This window comes from Oncorhynchus mykiss, chromosome 28 (genome assembly GCF_013265735.2).
Source record: "Oncorhynchus mykiss isolate Arlee chromosome 28, USDA_OmykA_1.1, whole genome shotgun sequence".
NCBI lineage: Eukaryota > Metazoa > Chordata > Actinopteri > Salmoniformes > Salmonidae > Oncorhynchus > Oncorhynchus mykiss.
In genome coordinates, this window is record NC_048592.1 from 12,107,829 (window position 1) to 12,125,091 (window position 17,263).

The 17,263-nt window shown below is 42.4% G+C and overlaps 1 protein-coding gene across 2 annotated transcripts in view; it reads right to left on the reverse strand.

The window, feature by feature from the left end:
• LOC110508560 (GREB1-like protein) overlaps positions 1-17,263 on the reverse strand; it is a 102,804-nt gene that overhangs the window by 80,802 nt on the left and 4,739 nt on the right. The window contains exon 1 of one of the 2 annotated variants that reach the window (XM_036966225.1): positions 740-881. The exons of the other annotated variant lie outside the window; for it this stretch is intronic. The gene's annotated coding sequence lies outside the window, so the exon portion shown is untranslated. Of the gene's footprint in view, positions 1-739; positions 882-17,263 lie in introns of those variants that run through there. 2 annotated transcript variants of the gene reach the window in all.

Sequence of the window (17,263 nt, forward strand, 5' to 3'; positions counted from 1 at the left end):
ATTAGAACTAGAACATCTGAAATTGTAGGAACAAAATGTAGGTTACTTAGGCTATGTCTCTACCTTCTTGTCCTTTGTGCTGTTGTCTGTACCCAATAATGTTTGTACCATGTTTTGTGCCACTATCATGTTGTGTTGCTACCATGTTGTTGTCATGTTATGTTGCTACCATACTGTGTTGTCATGTGTTGCTGCAATGCTATGTTTTTTTCTTTAGGTATCTCTTTATGTAGTGTTGTCTCTCTTGTCGTAAAATGTGTTTTGACCTATATTTTTTTTATATATATTTTTTTTTATCCCAGCCCCCGTCCCCGCAGGAGGCCTTTTGCCATTTGGTAGGCCGTCATTGTCAATAAGAATTTGTTCTTAACTGACTTGCCTAGTCAAATGAAGGTTAAATAAAATAAAATACAAATACAAAATGTCCCTACATTTCTATTAAAGTTCTTAGTGTAAGAGAGACTGAGAAAAGATACAATGTGGCATAGTTTTCTTTCTGAGAAAATATATATTAGACAGAACATTTATGTCATATAAATCGGATGCAATATAGTGCTGGATTAAATATAGACGGTCTCTCAGTCTCAACTCGACCCATCACCTGCAACATAGCCTTCGCTCATGTGTTCGAAGGGATGGAGAACTTCGTAACACGCACTGACGGCGAGATAAAATGCTAAGCATAACCAGCTGCAAAACACATAGGCCTACATCAATAATTAGAAGGAAAAAAACCTACCAATTTGAGATTTCAGTTGAATTGAGTTGAGATTGAAATGTCCACCACGCACATCTTTCGCTCTCGCAGTTCCAGGCTATCGTCTGAGCACTCAGAGCCACAGTACAGGGAGCCTCCAATTGACGTCAATGAATTACTAGTGGGGAAATTGCTTGGACTTATAGTTTTTCTAATGAACAGTACATAATAAAAACAAAAGACTGCAGAACGTCTGTAACTGATGCACAGTTATTGTAGCCCATATGCCTATGGCTAAAATGCGCGCTAGAGAAGCAATCCAGTTCAGTGAAAAGGGGGATTTACGCATTTTCAGGACTAGACCCTAGTGATAAATTCCTCATCATTACTCGTTTTTAAAGATATACATTTTGAATACATATATAACTCATTACATGTGTAACTCATTAGGCACAATCTAAAGCTAGGCCTATGCTATATTTTCAACCCCTAAAAAGTGTCAATACGGTCAATCAACAAATAAAAAAGTAGGCTATAGTTTTTCATCTCTAAGTTATCATATTTATCGTTTTTCATCTATTAGACTTAAATTAAATTGACATATTACTACATTTCATTTTGGTTTAGTTTGATTTATTCCATATTTTGGATTCACACAATAGACTATTAATTGCATTAGGCATAGACCTACATAGGTAGGCTAAAACAAACTATACCTAGAAAATAAAAGCTCGTTAAAATACAAATGATAGAAATGACACCATGGACACTTGAATCACATAAAATACCTCTTTATATGTTGCACGCACGCACACATGTTCCTCATTTAGTCGTTGCGTGTAGTGATGTACTTCACATTCTCAACGAGGTTTAGAACAATGTTTCTGTCGTCATCATGACACAAGTTCTTCATCAGCTCCTCCCATTGGGTTTGACTGTCTAAAAGCTTGGGAACCTCTCCCTCTGTCGGAAAAAAAATGTTCTGTAGCCTAGGCTGAAATGTCGAAACCCCGTTTAATGTCAGTCACTGCCGTTGAAGGGTAATTGACAATTAATCATAACTGAATAGAGTCATTCATTTGATATTTCCACAAATAATCACTCCAATATATTACACCATAAAGTGCATGGTAAGCCTAGGCTATATCTTGTAGGCAAAAAATAATAAATAGGTTAAATATAACACTTTTTTGTCTTTATACTTTCAGTGAAGACTTGAAATAAAGTAGGCCTGAGAGCTGAAGGGCTATATTTTTTAATAAGGGTCCGCTCCGGGGTTAAGTTTTTCCCCTACGTAGGCCTACAGATCGAAGATCAGCTTCTTCTCCCCCAATCCACCTATCATTAGCGGCGCGTGGATAAAATCACTGGGAAGCCAAGCATAGGCCCTGCGACCGAGACAACAAGAATACAGTGGCAACCACAAAGCATATTGCATATACAGTACCAGACAATTACATGACCTACAGCATGGTCAAGCAAGTTTATGTTTCCGATATTTTCAGACCACTTAACAACTATTGATTTAGAGTTACCGCAAGTCGCAAAGAAAACAAGAGCTGCCTCTACTATTCCTGCACCATTTCAACTTAAACATTTCAACATTATCCCGAGCTCCAGAGTGGCGCAGTGGTCTATGGCACAGGCACTGCATCTGGGTGCTTGAGGCATCACTACGGACAGCATGGTTTGAATCCAGGCTGTATCACAACCGGCCGCGATTGGGAGTCCCATAGGGCAGCACACATTTTTCCCAGTTTGGCCGGTGAATAAGAATTTGTCCTTAGCTGACTTGACAAAATAAATTATTATCTGAAAGATGCCAAAAACAATTTAGTGCAATCAGTGGCGGGAATTCATGGATGCTGAGAGATTATTTTTTTTTAAACATAAAATAATTTATATTTCGTGTCTCTGTTTCATAACGTTCGTTCAATTCGCAAGAGGCTGAATGTATCTCACAGGAGAAAGCATCTGAGCGAGCGAAACAGCGCCCCTCTGTCTCTCAACGTGTAGGCCATATATCTGGTGCTGTCTGGTCCAAACGAGGATACCATTGTTGCCGCCCGTAGTATTGAATGCAAGGGAAGCCAGCCAGCATCTGGCCTCCCATGATAAAAAAAGTATAAAACGTTTGCCAATCAGCGTTGAGCTAAACTGAGTGACTTCAACTGTGAATGGTCCTGGCGCACCAAAAAAAAGTGTCAAAGCCATCTAGGATTTGTCCACTCCTATCAAATCCCATTGAGAGCGTACATCATTGACATAAACATGTGAATTGTTGCATCTCGTCGTGTTGTTGTCTTCCAGTGGCAATCTAGCCAGCTAGCTAAAATTGACCCTTTCCTAAATTAGTAATGGATGAAGATTGGGATTTGGATTTGTGGTTGTACTTAATTCTCCATGCTGGCCAATGGTTATAATGGCGATTCTGATCCAACCATTAATTCATACATTGTTGTGCCCTCTGGCCTGAGAGGATAGAAGTTCAATATGTTATTCTAATGTTAACTAGCTAACGTTGCCCATTAATGGGAGTTAGGCTAACGTGCAAGCATTTTAGCCAGGTTGCCAAGGACAACAAAAAATAAAAGCATGTACTGTATGACAGAGTGATAGACCGTTTCGTCTACATGAAAAAGAGGAGGATGGCATTGACGTTTCTCTACAAGTAGGTTGAGTCAACATGCTTCTCTTCTTGCACGAACGCACACACACGCACAGAGAAATCAGAACCATGGACAGTCACATCATATTTAGCTTACATTGATTGATTGGACTAAATAGTTTTTGGTATCTTTTATTTGTCACTGTATTAGACTAAGCATAGGTGATTTGATGATGTTTAAATGTTGACGTTGAAATGGTGCTGGAATAGTGGAGGCAGCTCCTGTTTTCTTTGTGACTTGCGGTAACTCTCTGTGGTTCTAAGTCAATAGTTGTTTAGTGGTGCGAAAATGTCGGAAACATTAACAGCTTGACCATGCTGTAGGTCATGTAACTGTTAGTTACATGCAAAATGATTTGTGGACTTCACTGGACAGAGGTTGCTATCCGGTTTTGTAATAAAACAAATATGTGGTTGAATTTATTCTGCCACCGTGTCTTCTTATTGTCTTTAGGCTTATATATCACGGTCGCAAGGCATTTGCATTAACAGGTTATAGAATAAACAATGCAATTATCACAACACATAGGTTGGGGGGTGGCTTGGCTTCCCCAGTGATTTTACCCATATGATGTGGCTGTCCATGGTTCTGATTTGTGTTTGTTTGTTTGTTTGTTTGTTTGTTTGTTTGTTTGTTTGTTTGTTTGTTTGTTTGTTTGTTTGTTTGTTTGTTTGTTTGTTTGTTTGTTTGTTTGTTTGTTTGTTTGTTTGTTTGTTTGTGCGCGTGTGCGTGTGCGCGTGTGTGTGTTTGATCAAATAACATTTTATTGGTCAAATACACGTGTTTAGCAGATGTTATTGCGGGTGTAGCGAAATTCTTGTGCTTCTAATACCCAATATACCCAATACACAGAGACAACACAAATCTAAGTAAAGGAATAGAATTAAGAATATATAAATATATGGACAAGTAATGTCAGATCGGCAAATAGTAACATACAGTAGAATAGTATAGAATACAGTATATACATATGTGATGAGTAATGCAAGATATGTAAACACTATTGAAGTAACATTATTAAAGTGACTCGTGTTACATTTATTAAAGTGGCCAATGATTTCAAGTCTCTGTATATAGGCAGCAGCCTCTCTGTGAAGCAAACGTCGGAGTCCGCGACGTGGCTGGTTTTCCTTTTATTGTCCATGATTGTCTGTTGACCCTGCCACATACGTCTCGTGTCTGAGCCGTTGAATTGCGACTCCACTTTGTCTCTATACTGACGTTTTGCCTGTTTGATTGCCTTGCGGAGGGAATGACTACTCTGTTTGTATTCTGCCATATTCCCAGTCACCTTGCCATGGTTAAATGCAGTGGCTCTTGCTTTCGCAGTGGCTCTCGCCGGGGATAGATGGCGCGAATGCTGCCATCTATCCCCGGTTTCTGGTTAGGGTAGGTTTTAATAGTCAGTGGGTACAACATCTCCTATACACTTCCTGATAAACTCAGTCACTGTCTCAGTGTATTCGTCAATATTATTCTCGGAAGCTAACCGGAACATATCTCAGTTCGCGTGATCAAAACAAGTGTGGATTCTGATTATTCAACGCTGGTCTGACCAGTCCTGAGCATGGGTACTTCCTGTTTGAGTTTCTGCCTATAGGAAGGGAGGAGCTAAATGGAGTCGTGGTCAGATTTGTCAAAAAGAGGGCAGGGGAGGGCCTTGTATGCATCGGGGAAGTTGCAGATGCAGTTGTTAAGTGTTTTAGCACTGCGAGTACTACAGTCAACAGGCTGATATAATTTAGGCAGCCTTTTCCTCAAATTTGCTTTGTTATAATACCAAGCTACAATAAATGCAGCCTCAGGATATATGGTTTCCAGTTAGCATAAAGTACGGTGAAATTCCTTGAGGGCCGTCGTGGTATCTGTAAGGGTTGTCGTCGGTGGAAGAAGGATCGGACCAAAGCGCAGCGTGGTAAGTGTTCATGATGTAATATTTAATGAAACCAACTGAACACTGAAATACAAAACAATAAAGTGAACGAACGAAAACCGAAACAGTACCGTGTGGACCAAACACTCACACGGAAAACAAACACCCACAAACCAAAAGACTGACGGCTCCTGGCAGACTGGCGGCTCTGGCGGCTCCTGGCAGACTGGCGGCTCAGGACAGACTGGCGGCTCTGGCGGCTCAGGACAGACGGGCGGCTCTGGCGGCTCAGGACAGACGGGCGGCTCAGGACAGACGGGAGACTCAGGACAGACGGGAGACTCAGGACAGACGGGAGACTCAGGACAGACGGGAGACTCAGGACAGACGGGAGACTCTGGCGGCTCAGGACAGACGGGAGACTCTGGCGGCTCAGGACAGACGGGAGACTCTGGCGGCTCAGGACAGACGGGAGACTCTGGCGGCTCAGGACAGACGGGAGACTCTGGCGGCTCAGGACAGACGGAAGCACCTGTAGGGAGAAGACGGAGAGACAGCCTGGTACGGGGGGCTGCCACCGGCAGGCTGGTGCGTGGAGGTGGCACCGGATAGACCGGACCGTGCAGGCGCACTGGAGCTCTTGAGCACCGAGCCTGCCCAACCTTACCTGGTTGAATGCTCCCCGTAGCCAGGCCAGTGCGGCGAGGTGGAATAGCCCGCACTGGGCTGTGCTGGCGAACCGGGGACACCATGCGTAAGGTTGGTGCCATGAACGCCGGCCCGAGGAGACACACTGGAGACCAGATGCATAGAGCTGGCTTCATGGCACCTGGCTCGATGCCCACTCTAGCCCGGCCGATACGAGGAGCTGGAATGTACCGTACTGAGCTATGCACACACGCACCGGGGACACCCTGCGCTCCACCGTATAACACAGTGCCTGCCCGGTCCCTCTCGCTCTCCGGTAAGCACGGGTTGCTGGCTCAGTTCTCCTACCTGACTTAGCCAGCCGCGCTGCCGTGCTGCCTCCTCATACCGGCGCCTCTCTGCTTTCGCTGCCTCCAGCTCTGCTTTGGGGCGGCGATATTCCCCTGGCTGTGCCCAGGGTCCTTTGCCGTCCAGAATCTCCTCCCAAGTCCAGTTCTCCAAATATCGCTGCCTCTCCTGCTGCTGCCCGTTACCACGCTGCTTGGTCCTCTGGTGGTGGGTGTTTCTGTATATTTCACATTTATTATTTTGTTCCAGTGTTCAGTTGTGTGTTTGAATAAATCAATATGGACACTTACCACGCTGCGTTTTGGTCCGATCCTTACTCCTCCTCAGACGAAGAGGAGGAAATCCGTTACAGTATCGGCTTGAGGGGGGATACACACAACCATGACTATAACCAAAGAGAATTCTCTTGGGAGATAATACGGTCGGCATTTGATTGTGAGGAATTCCAAGTCGGAACAAAAAGGACTTGAGTTCCTGTGTGTTATCACAATTACACCATCAAATCAAACTTTGTCACATGCGCCGAATACAACAAGTGTAGACCTTACCGTGAAATGCTTACTTACAAGCCCTTAACCAAAAGAGCAGTTCAAGAAGAGTTAAAGAACATTTTTACCAAATAAACTAAAGTAAAACATAAAAAATAATAAAAAGTAACACAATAAAATAACGAAGCTATATACAGGGGGTACTGGTACAGAGTCAGTGTGCGGCGGGGTACAGGTTATTTGAGGTCATTTGTACAAGTAGGTAGGGCTGAAGTGAATATGCATAGATAATAAACAGCTAGTAGCAGCAGTGTACAAAACAAATGGAGGAGGGGGGGTCATTGTAAATAGTCTGGTGATCATTTGATTAATTGTTTAGCAGTCTTATGGCTTGTGGGTAGAAGCTGTTAAGGAGCCCGTTAATCATGAAACATACACCCCTGCCCTTCTTCTTCCCAGATAGATGTTTATTCCTGTCAGGATGATGAACTGAGAATCCAGATGGCTGGACCCGAGAGAGCCATGTTTCCGTGAAACAGAGTATGTTACAATCCGTGATGTCTCTCTGGAAAGAAAACCTCGCCCTGAGCTTGTCAACTTTATTATCCAGAGACTGAACATTAGCGAGTAATATACTCGGAAGCGGTGGGTGGTGTGCGCTCCTCCTAAGTCGGACTAGAAGACCGCTCAGAGTACCACTCCTTCTCCGGCGTTGTTTTGGGTCGGCCTCTGGAATCAGTTCAATTGCCCTAGGTGGTGCGAACAAAGGATCCGCTTCGGGAAAGTTGTATTCCTGGTCGTAATGCTGGTACTGCTGGTGAGTTACTGCCGCTCTGATATCCAATAGTTCTTCCCAGCTGTATGTAATAACACAAACATTTCTGGGCTAACAATGCAAGAAATAATCCATTAAAAAACAAAATACTGCAAAGTTTCCTCAGAAATAGAAGCGAGGCAGCCCTCTCTGTTGGCTCCAACTTCATACTGTGCGTGTGTGTGTGTGCGCGCGTTCGTGCAAGTAAAAAAACAACAACAAAAAACGGAATATCACTCTGTCTTACAGTACACACTTTTATTTGTTGTTTTCCTAGGATACCTGGCTAAAATGCTTGCTTGCCTAACTTCCATTCCTTGGCAAAGTTAGCTAGTTAACATTAGCCTTCTACATCTAGCTACATATTGAACTTCTATTCTCTTAGGCCAGGGGCACAACAATGTATGAATTAGAAGTTGGATCAGAATCGCCATTATAATCATTGGCCAGTACGGAGAATTAAGTTAAACCACAAGTCCAAATCCCTATCCATGTCTAGTTTAGGAAAGGGCCACATTTAGCTAGCTGTCCCGTTAGCCACCGGAGGACAACAACACAACGAGATGCAACAATTCAAGTTTTTCTGCCAATGACATATGCTCTCAATGGGATTTGATAGGAGTGATGCCAAATCCAAACTGGCTTCCCTTGACACTTGTTTTTTGGTGGGCCCCGACCATTCACAGTTGAGCTCACTCAGTTTAATTCAACACTGATTGGTAAATGTTTTATACTTTTTTTTGTCATGGGAGGCCAGATGCTGGCTGGCTTCCCTTGCATTCAATACAATGTCATCCTCGTTTGGACCAGACAGCATCAGATAGGTGCCCTACACGTAGAGAGACAGAGGTGCTGTTTCGCTCGTTTGGATGCTTTCATTTGTGAATTGAAAAGTTATGAAACACAGACAAAATATCAATTATTTTATGTTTTTTTTTTATTTGAAATATTATTGGTAAAGTTTTGGGGGAAGCCTGGGTTCTCTTGCTATGAATACAAGACACTGTGCCAAACACAGACTGAGTTTGCAAAGTAATGTTTGTTTATCATGCTAGCGTTTTCCTACTGCTATACATGTTCTACAGTCCTTATACGAAAGGTCATACGAGACTAGAAATGTTAACCATGTTTATTAGAGTGTAAAGTTACATTGTAGGCCTATTGCTGACCTGTAGCCTCTTGCCCGCTGATAATCAACTAAACTGGATTTTTTCTTGAGAGTATGGTCAAGGGTCGGAACATCATTACATATAATTTATGGACTGCAAATTGACTGCAAGAAGCCCAAACACATATAATATTTGACTAAGACATAATAATATCAAACCTATTGTGTGGTAATACTTGGGAACAGATTTCCAAAATGTAAATAACTTGGAGCTGATTTTCTGGTGTTTTAACAGTCCTCCCCTATACGTTCTCTGGGAGAGAAAGTATAGGCCTAGGCAATGAGGTGCCAGGCAGCCTAGTGGTTAAAGCATTGGGGAAGTAACCGAAAGGTTGCTGGATTGAATCCCCGAGCTGACAATGTAAAAATCTGTTGTTCTTCCCCAGAGCGGGCAGTCCACCCACTGTTCCCCAGTAGACCGTCATTGTAAATAAGAATTTGTTCTTAACTGCTTAGTTAAATAAAGGTTCAATTAAAATAAAATAGAGGCTTACAGGTTAACAATGTATTTAAGCAATAAGGACCAAGGGAGCGTAACAGATGTGAAATGGATAGCTAGTTAGCGGTGGTGCGCACTAATAGCGTTTTAAATCGGTGACGTCACTCGCTCCGAGACCTTGCTCTGCAAGGGCCGTGGCTATTGTGGCACGATGGGTAACGATGCTTCGAGGGTGGCTGTTGTTGATGTGTGCAGAGGGTCCCTGGTTCGAGCCCAGGTAGGGGCGAGGAGAGGGACGGAAGCAATACTGTAACATACGGCAACGCAACGTGGAGTCCCTCGATACAGCCCTTAGCCGTGGTATATTGGCCATATACCACAAACCCTTGAGGTGCCTTATTTCTATTAAAACTGGATACCAACTTAATTAGAGCAGTAAAGATAAATGTTTTCTCATACCCATGATATATATATATATATATATATATATATACACGATTCGATAGCTGTCAGCCAATCAGCATTCAGGGCTCGAACCACCCACTTTATAGATACAGTGGGGCAAAAAAGTATTTAGTCAGCCACCAATTGTGCAAGTTCTCCCACTTAAAAAGATGAGAGGCCTGTAATTTTCATCATAGGTACACTTAAACTATGACAGACAAAATGAGAGAAAACATATCCAGAAAATCACATTGTAGGATTTTTAATTAATTTATTTGCAAATTATGGTGGAAAATAAGTATTTGGTCACCTACAAAAAAGCAAGATTTCTGGCTCTCACAGACCTGTAACTTCTTCTTTAAGAGGCTCCTCTGTCCTCCACTTGTTACCTGTATTAATGGCACCTGTTTGAACTTGTTATCAGTATAAATGACACCTGTCCACAACCTCAAACAGTCACACTCCTAACTCCACTATGGCCAAGACCAAAGAGCTGTCAAAGGACACCAGAAACAAAATTGTAGACCTGCACCAGGGTGGGAAGACTGAATCTGCAATAGGTAAGCAGCTTTGGGAGCAAATATTAGGAAATGGAAGATATACAAGACCACTGATAATCTCCCTCGATCTGGGGCTCCATGCAAGATCTCACCCGGTGGGGTAAAAATGATCACAAGGACGGTGAGCAAAAATCCCAGAAACACACGGGGGGACCTAGTGAATGACCTGCAGAGAGCTGGGACCAAAGTAACAAAGCCTACCATCAGTAACACACTACGCCGCCAGGGACTCAAATCCTGCAGTGCCAGAAGTGTCCCCCTGCTTAAGCCAGTATATGTCCAGGCCCGTCTGAAGTTTGCTAGAGAGCATGTGGATGATCCAGAAGAAGTTTGAGAGAATGTCATATGGTAAGATCAAACCAAAATAGAACCTTTTGGTAAAAACTCAACTCGTCGTGTTTAGAGGACAAAGAATGCTGAGTTGCATCCAAAGAACACCATACCTACTGTGAAGAATTGGGGTGGGAACATCATGCTTTGGGGCTGTTTTTCTGCAAAGGGACCAGGACGACTGATCCGTGTAAAGGAAAGAATGAATGAGGCCATGTATCGTGAGATTTTGAGTGAAAACCTCCTTCCATCAGCAAGGGCATTGAAGATGAAACGTGGCTGGGTCTTTCAGCATGACAATGATCCCAAACACACCGCCCGGGCAACGAAGGAGTGACTTCGTAAGAAGCATTTCAAGGTCCTGGGGTGGCCTAGCCAGTCTCCAGATCTCAACCCCATAAAAAATCTTTGGTGGGAGTTGAAAGTCTGTGTTGCCCAGCAACAGCCCCAAAACATCACTGCTCTATAGGAGATCTGCATGGAGGAATGGGCCAAAATACCAGCAACAGTGTGTGAAAACCTTGTGAAGACTTACAGAAAACGTTTGACCTCTGTCATTGACAACAAAGTGTATATAACAAAGTATTGAGATAAGTATTTGGTCAATAACAAAAGTTTATTTTCCACCATCATTTGCAAATAAATTCATTAAAAAAATCCTACAATGTGATTTTCTGGATTTTCTTTCTCATTTTGTCCGTCATAGTTGAAGTGTACCTATGATGAAAATTACATGCCTCTCTCATCTTTTTAAGTGGGAGAACTTGCACAATTGGTGGCTGACTAAATACTTTTTTGCCCCACTGTATATACAGTGCATTCGGAAAGTATTCAGACCCCTTCCATTTTTCCACATTTTGTTACATTACAGCCTTACTCTAAAATCGATAAAACTAATTATTTTCCACATAAATCTAGACACAATACCTCATAATGACAAAGGGAAAACAGTTTTTAAAAAAAATAATTTTAAGCAAATGTATCAAAAATACAAAACAGAAATACCTTATTTACACAATATTCAGTCCCTTTGCTATCAGACACAAAATTGAGCTCAGGTGCATCCGCTTTCCATTAATCATCTTTGAGATGTTTCTACAACATGATTGGAGTCCACCTACGGCAAATTCAATTGATTAGACATGATTTGAAAAGGAATACGCCTGTCTATATAAGGTCCCACAGTTGACAGTGCATTTCAGAGCCAAAACCAAGCTATAAGTTTGAATAAATTGTCCGTAGAGCTCTGAGACAGGATTGGGTTGAGGCACAGATCTGAAAAAGGGTACCAAAAAAATGTCTGCAGAATTGAAGGTCCCCAAGAACACAGTAGCCTCCATCATTTTTAAATGGAAGAAGTTTGGAACCACCAAGACTCTTCCAAGACTGGTCCTAGACTTGGCGCTCTGGTACCGCTTGCCTTGTGGTATCAGAGAGAAGTATATAGGTCCTGGATGTCAGGAAGCTTGGCCCCAGTGACGTACTGGGCCGTATGCACTACCCTCTGTAGGGCCTTACAGTCAGATGCTGAGCAGTTGCAATACCAGGCGGTGATGCAACCGGTCAGGATGCTCTCGATGGTGCAGACAAGAGAGACCTGAAAATAGCTGTGCAGCAACGCTCCCCATCCAACCTGACAGAGCTGGAGAGGATCTGCAGAGAAGAATAGGAGAAAATCCCCAAAGAAAAGCTGTGCCAAGCTTGTACCGTCATACCCAAGAAGTTTAGAGGCTGTAATCGCTGACAAATGTGCTTCACCAAAGTACTGAGTAAAGGGTCTGAATACTTGTGTAAATGTGATAATTCTGTTTTTTATATTTAATAAATTAGCAAACTTTTCTAAAAACCTGTTTTTAGTATAAGGCTGTAACGTGAAAAAAAAATGGGAAAAAATCAATGGGTCTGAATACTTTCTGAATGCACTGTACATACACTGAAACAAAATATGAACACAACATCCATCAAAGATTTTACTGAGTTACAGATCATGACTGGGAATACAGATATATATGTGAAGTTCACAAATGCCTTTTAAAAAGGTAGGGGAGTGGATCAGAAAACTAGTCAGTATTTTGTGTGACCACCATTTGCCTCATGCAGTGCGACACATCTCCTTTGCATAGAGTTGATCAGGCTGTTGATTGTGGCATGTGGAATGTTGTCCCACTCCTCTTCAATGGCTGTGTGAAGCTGCTGGATATTGGCCGGAACTGGAACACGCTGTCGTACACGTCGATCCAGAGTATAACAAACATGCTCATTGGGTGGTGGCATTTCTGGTGTGTATGCAGCCCATGGAAGAACTGGGACATTTTCTGCTTCCAGGAATTGTGTACAGATCCTTACGACATAGGGCCATGCATTAGCCCGCAGGTGAAGAAGCCTTATATGGATGTCCTGGGCTGGTTACACATGGTCTGCGGTTGTGAGGTTGGTTGGACGTACTGCAAAATTGTCTAAAACGATGTTGGAGGCGACTTATGGTCAAGAAATTGCATGCTCACTCAAAACTTGAGACATCGGTGGCATTGTGCTGTGTCACAAAACTGCACATTTTAGAGTGGTCGTTTATTGTCCCCAGCACAAGGTGCACCTGTGTAAGGATCATGCTGTTTCATACATTTATTGATATGCCACACTTGTCAGGTGGATGGATTATCTTGAAAAAGGAGAAGTGGTCACTAACAGGGATGTAAACACATTTTTGGCCAAAATGTGAGAGATATGGAAAATTTCTAGGATCTTTTAGTACCCGCAAAACACCCATCTCAACGTCAACGGTGAAGAGGCCAATCCAGGATGCTGGCCATCTAGGCAGAGTTGCAAAGAAAAAGCCACATCTCAGACTGGCCATTAAAAATAAAATATTAAGATGGGCAAAAGAACACAGACACTGGACAGAGGACCTCTGTTCCCGGGGTCTCCTCTTCACTGTTGACATTGAGACTGGTGTTTTGCGGGCACTATTTAATGTCCTCCCAATTGAGGACTTGTGAGGGGTCTGTTTCTCAAACTAGACACTAATGTACTTGTCCTCATGCTCAGTTGTGCACCGGGGCCTCCCACCCCTCTTTCTATTCTCGTTAGAGACAGTTTGCCCTGTTCTTTGACGGGAGTAGTACACAGTGTTGTACGAGATCTTCAGTTTCTTGGCAATTTCTCGCATGGAATGGCCTTCCTTTCTCAGAACAAGAATAGACTGACGAGTTTCAGAAGAAAGTTCTTTGTTTCTGCCCATTTTGAGCCTGTAATCGAACCCACAAATGCTGATGCTCCAGATACTCAACTCGTCTAAAGGCCAGTTTTATTGCTTCTTTAACCAGAACAACAGTTTTCAGCTGTGCTAACATAATTGCAAAAGGGTTTTCTAATGATCAATTATCCTTTGAAAATTATTTGGATTTTAAACTTGGATTAGCTAACACAACGTGCCATTGGAACACAGGAGTGATGGTTGCTGATAATGGGCCTCTGTCAGCCGATGTAGATATTCCATAAAGAATCTGCCGTTTCCAGCTACAATAGTAATTTACAACATTAACAATGTCTACACTGTATTTCTGATCAATTTGATGTTATTTTAATTGACAAAAAATGTGCTTTTCTTTCAAAAACATGGACATTTCTAAGTGACCGCAAACTTTTGAATGGTGAATAATTCAAGATGTTTAACTCACCAAACCTCAGAGGGAAGGAGGACAGGGACACTCAAAGTGTTTTTAACAGCCAGTCTGCTGCGATATTTAGATTGTGTTGCAGCAAGAGAGGAGAAGCTGGTCTCACATAAATAGGTAGAATTAAAGGAGCTTAACGTCATCACTGCCCTCTCGCTGAGTTGCGGGTATTATCCACCGCTTTACAGCCAGAATGTGGAAAGGCGCATCTCATTCAAACGTTCGCCCCAGACCTTGGTCACAGGTTAGCTCCATTAGTTTATCCTCAAGAACCGGTGACAGTATGCGAGTCTCTTCTGTGCTGGTGAACGGATTACGCATCCACTGCTTTCCCGGGCGTGGATCGGATATTGAGGGGAAGTAATCGTAGAATTTGAGCAGTTTGTCTCAAATGTAACCCCCTCAATTTACGCATGTGATCCATGTCTACATCACCCTCGTCTGTCAAAATTGAGAAGAGGGGGAGTATTGTCCACTGGGTCTCTCCAGGCCCACAGCTTTTTATTGAAGCGGCAATTGTATTGTTTGCTTGGAAAATGTCACTTGCGCGTCCCTGGTTGGATAGGTTGAGCAGCAATCCCGTCCGTACAGAGCGGTCCCTTCGTAACGGTCCCATCGTAATCCATGTCCTGTTATGTAGGCCTATTCGTTCAGAACCCGGAATATTTCACCTGCAGTTGTATTCGGAGGCAACTCTTTGCAACAAATACATTATTAATATAGCCTATGTAGCGTTAATGTTCAAGAAGTGGCCGTCTGAAATGTCAGTCGTCTCATCTAATTGGATTGCAGACCAATGTTGTTGTGCGAGCTCTGTCTAAAACCTGGGATTCAACATGATCTGCCATATTCTGGATTCTATGCGTGACAGTGTTATTGTAAAGTAGGATTGCACTTTCCTTTGTAGCAGCAGTTGGGCCTAAAACGTCTTGCCATTTTCTTGCCTGACGATTTCCCCCCCCCCCCCCCCCCTTTCTATTTTGGCACTACAAGGCCTGGCACACATAGTTTTGGTAGCAAGAACATGGCCTTGCGGAAATACTCTCCCCTCTCTTCTAATTTCCTTAATTTTGTGGCTAGAGTGAAATACTTTGTTTCCTATAAGAGCTCTTACAGGACCAGGGCACAAACAATAATATACTAATACTCAATAATGTTGCTCTTTATTTAACCATCTTACATATACAACCTTATTTGTTCATCGAAAATTGTGAATAACTCACCACAGGTTAATCAGAAGGTTGTGATTGAAAGGATACACATAACTCTGCAATGTTGGGTTGTATTGGAGAGTCTCAGTCTTGAATAATTTCCCACACACAGTCTGTGCCTGTATTTAGTTTTCATACTAGTGAGGGACAAGAATCCACTCTCAGATAGGTATGTGGTTGCAAAGGGCATCAGTGTCTTAACAACATGATTTGCCAAGGCAGGATACTCTGAGTGCAGCCCAATCCAGAAATGTGGCAGTGGCATCTGATTAAATTAAATTTTCACAGAACCGCTTGTTGCAATTTCGATGAGGCTCTCGTTCAGATATCGATAAGTGGACTGGAGGCAGGGCATGAAAGGGATAAGGAATCCAGTTGTTTGTGTTGTCCGTTTCGGGAAATTACCTGCGTAATTACGCACCCAACTCACTCAGATGCTTCGCTATATCACATTTGACATTGGCCTTAAGCTTGAGTTCATTTGCACACAAAAAAGTAATACAATGGTGGAAAGACTTGTGTTGTCCTGCAGACAGAGAAGAGCTCCAACTTCTTAATCATAGCCTCAATTTTGTCCCGCACATTGAATATAGTTGCGGAGAGTCCCTGTAATCCTAGATTCAGATCATTCAGGTGAGAAAAAACATCACCCAGATAGGCCAGTCATGTGAGAAAGTCGTCATCATGTGAGCGGTCAGACATGTAAAAACCATGATCAGTAAAAGAAAACTTTAAGTTATTCTCTCAATAAAAAAATTGTGTCAATACTTTGCCCCATGATAACCAGCGCACGTCTTCTGTATGTTGTAAAAGCATTACATGGTCGTTGGCCATATCATTGTGTGACAATGTGAAAATGTAGAGTTCCCATTAAAGAACACCGCAGTTCGTGGGTAGAGTAGTGGGTGAAACCATTCACTTCAGGAAAAGGTTTGATATAAATAAAGTTTCCTTTCATTATGTGTTGTCGAATTCATAAAAATATTTGCTGCCATTGTAGAAAGGTTGGCAATATGAGAGGTCTTCTGGACGTTTTTTAAATTTTTATTATTATTATCCTTGAAAGAATAACTAAGTGCTTCTCCCCTATTTGGAAAGTTTGTCTGCCTGCTCTTCAGTCTGAGAGAGATATTCTGAGTGCAGGTTTGTGTCTCCCTCTGTACATAAAAAAAACTGTTCAAAACTGTATAACACAATAGTGTCTTTTGAAAACGGGTTCATATTCAATAGTGAATGTGACTATGTATATATATATATATATATATATATACACACAGTGCCTTGCGAAAGTATTCGGCCCCCTTGAACTTTGCGACCTTTTGCCACATTTCAGGCTTCAAACATAAAGATATAAAACTGTATTTTTTTGTGAAGAATCAACAACAAGTGGGACACAATCATGAAGTGGAACGACATTTATTGGATATTTCAAACCTTTTTTAACAAATCAAAAACTGAAAAATTGGGCGTGCAAAATTATTCAGCCCCTTTACTTTCAGTGCAGCAAACTCTCTCCAGAAGTTCAGTGAGGATCTCTGAATGATCCAATGTTGACCTAAATGACTAATGATGATAAATACAATCCACCTGTGTGTAATCAAGTCTCCGTATAAATGCACCTGCACTGTGATAGTCTCAGAGGTCCGTCAAAAGCGCAGAGAGCATCATGAAGAACAAAGAACACACCAGGCAGGTCCAAGATACTGTTGTGAAGAAGTTTAAAGCCGGATTTGGATACAAAAAGATTTCCCAAGCTTTAAACATCCCAAGGAGCACTGTGCAAGCGATAATATTGAAATGGGAGGAGTATCAGACCACTGCAAATCTACCAAGACCTGGCCGTCCCTCTAAACTTTCAGCTCATACAAGGAGAAGACTGATCAGAGATGCAGCCAAGAGG